Raw genomic sequence first — 3,423 nt, forward strand, 5'->3', positions numbered from 1 at the left:
CGAGGTCTTGGCCCTGGTAGACCGAGGTCTGCTCTTTTAGGATTGGTGGCTCGCTACCCCAACCTTTTAGAGAACGCGCATAAGATGGTACTATGCCTGGGCCCAAGAGAAGTTGATTACTATTTTGAAGTATTAAAAGTATAAGCTTTTGAACAAGTAAAATAAGTTTCACATCAGTATAAAAGTACTAAAAAAATAAGTTTCACATAAGTATTAAAGAATAAGTCTTTAAGCAAGTAAAGTAAGATACAGAAGGTGTTTAGAATTCAGTAAGTTAAGTTCTTTATGCAAGCATGATAGTATAGACTTGCCTTACATGTTTAGCCTTTCAGTATGTTTCTTTACTAATAGAAGAGCATGAGTTAGTTTACTGTTCTTTGCTATTTATGAGCATGATTAGCTATACATGTTTAGTATTTCAGTTAGTATGATTCCTTTGCTATGAATGAGCATGAGTAGCTTTACATGTTAGCATTCAGTTTTAGCATGTTTTTATTTATATACATGCATATCGAGATTTTGTGAGTTAGATAGCGCTCACTAAGCATTTTGCTTATAGTTTGCATTCCTCCTACTGCAGATAAAGAAAAAGGAAAGCTAATATGAAGGAAGGCGACAAGGAGATGTAAGAGGGGTGTGTGATGTCTGCACTATGGAAGTTCTAGGGATCCTTGTGAATAAAATAAATTATGATTTGTTTCTTTGAGTTAATTAAGTCTTTATGTGATAAGAAAATTTGATAACTATTTATAAGGACACTTAATACTGTATTTGCTATTCAGATGTAGTTATGGATTAGTTTTCCTTTAATGTTGCTGAGTTAAAATTATTATACTGCGTGGTTGATTGCTATGTGTTCCAGCCGCTTGTGGCTGAGTATATATATTGCATGTATTGTTGAATATGGTCACCGGTACAGGGGAGATTCTGCCGAAATTTTTCGGTAGGGTTTCCATGTGATTTTTAATCATACCGGTTAAGTAGAGTTAGTAGTTAAGTAACGATCATCCTTAGAGAGTAGTAGTAGTAGTAAGAAGGGTGGTCGTTACAATCGGCTCCCCAGGACTTTTCCTTTGATCTTTGATCCTCCAGACCTCTCGATCACACCGCCAAGCATTTGGTCCCCTCGACCCACTTGGACTCGCACCTGGGTTCCACGATCTGCTAAGATTTCTCCTACCTAGCCTCCAACTAGGTCTTTCCCGATTGAGTAAACATCCTGCACACTTAGTCAACTTGTTAGATCACAACAAGGCTTAACTTGAACCTTTGACAACATCAAAACTTAGGTTTGATTTGGGTGCAACTTGCACCAACAATCTCCCCCTTTTTGATGTTTGGCAACCAAGGTTCAAAGTTAAGTTTAAACATATGCAAAAAGTAAATAAACAACCAATTTAACTTTTCTCCCCCTAAGTTAAACAACTCCCCCTAAACTCACTATCTCTCTCCCCCTTTGACACACATCAAAAATAGGGGTAGACTCAAAGAAACCAAGTAAGATTTTAACCATAAAGTTTTGCTAATTAAAAATGATGAAATATTTTAACATCATTTTGAAAAATAAATTTTGAATAAAATTGTCCAAAAATATTACTAGGTAAAAATTTAAACATATTACTAAATTTTGAAAAATTTTACTAAATAAAATAATTTTGAAAAATTTACTAAGGAAGTTAGATTAAAAATTTCCTAAGTGAAAATGATTTTGAAAAATTTTACTAAGTAATGTAAATTTTGAATAAAATTGTTGAAAATTTTACTAAGTAAAAAATTTAAACATATTACTAAGTTTGCATAAAATTTTGAAAAATATTACTAAGCAAAATAATTTTGAAAAATTCACTATTTTTTTTAAAAAATTTATATTATTATTATTATTTTTAAAATATTACTAAGGAATAAAAATTTACTAAGTCAATAAAAATTTTGAAAGATTTGAAAGATTTAATAAGTTATGAAAAAGTTTTGAAAAACATTTTGCAAATCAAATAAAGTTTTGAAAAAATATTTTGAAAATTATACTTTGAAAATGATTTGGTCACCAAAAAAAAATTGTTTTGAAGCTCCCCCTAAAATTAACAAATTCCTAAAAGTCCAAGCATGAGTAGGAAAACTAAGGAAAATTTGTCCTTATGATGAAATGTCCAACCCTGGTTCAAGGCTAACTACCACAAGATAGTAGCTGATGACTCAGGTTGGTCAATTTGAGTATTTAGTACTAACTAGGTTTTTACTAGCTAGTTAACCCAAATTGATTTATGTATATTGTTTAAAGCTCAGATTTATAGCGATGCACTGACATAAGCATCTTAAATATAGGGCTAAGACCTAAGCATCTCACCCATTCTATGTTATCAAACAAGGGGTCCTACTGTGCTTGTGAGATGTTGACTCCTAGAACTATAGGATCATGCAATTCTACAATAAGACCTAGGCTACTCCAGAAAATTTAAAATAATTTGAAAGAGTTTTGAAAACAAAAATTTTGAAAGAGGGATTTTTATAGAAATAATAAACAATAAACTAAGTAATAATTTTCAAAATAAAAGAAAAACTACTCTATAAAATTTAGCAAAAGGCATTACTAACAAGAAATTACTTAAAATTAAACTGAGTCATAATCCAAGTCAATAGATACAATAAGTCAAAAGAAACAAATCCTAAAAATCACTCATCCTCATCATCTCGATAATAGTCAAATATCCTCCGCTGCTCCTTCTCTAATGCATCAGTACGATCCATCATCTCTTGATGAAAATCTGTAATTTGTCCCTGAAGAGAGCTGTACTGATCATCCATTTTTGTTTCCAAGGAGTCAAAGCGACTAAAAATATCATATCGCAGACGGGTAAAGAAGTCACTAGTTGGAGGAGGAGGAGGAGCACATGAACTGCTTTGAGGAAAGTAGGGTGTCATGGCAAATCCTGGATCAATATATACTGGAGGAGGAGCAGTAACTGGGACCTGATCATCTTCAGCAATAGGATCATCGACAGCCGGTGGAATGTAGTGTGGATGAGTCCGTTTATACACAAGACCCTCGTCGCTAGTCTTAATCCCAGCCAAGGACAATTGCCTAACCCCGACAAGATCAAAATCTGATAACTCAATCAACTCACCCCGATGAACACCCACACCCAAAGAAGCAATATAGGCAGTAAGAATATGACACTGGATCATATGAACTTTATTCGAGGTGCTATACCCCGAATAATAGATAATGGACCGAAACACCAAGTAGCCTAAGTCAAACTCTAATCTATGTCGTAAAGCATGTCAGAAAAAGATGGACCGGTCGTAAAACACCCTGATCTCTAGATGACAGGGGATGAATGTAGGAGACAACCATCTTATAAAAAGCATTATCTCTTGGACTAAGTGGTACAGTAGACATCTTTTTAGGATGTGGTCCCTCAAAGA

Source organism: Zingiber officinale, chromosome 10B (assembly GCF_018446385.1).
Source record: "Zingiber officinale cultivar Zhangliang chromosome 10B, Zo_v1.1, whole genome shotgun sequence".
NCBI classification, from domain to species: domain Eukaryota; kingdom Viridiplantae; phylum Streptophyta; class Magnoliopsida; order Zingiberales; family Zingiberaceae; genus Zingiber; species Zingiber officinale.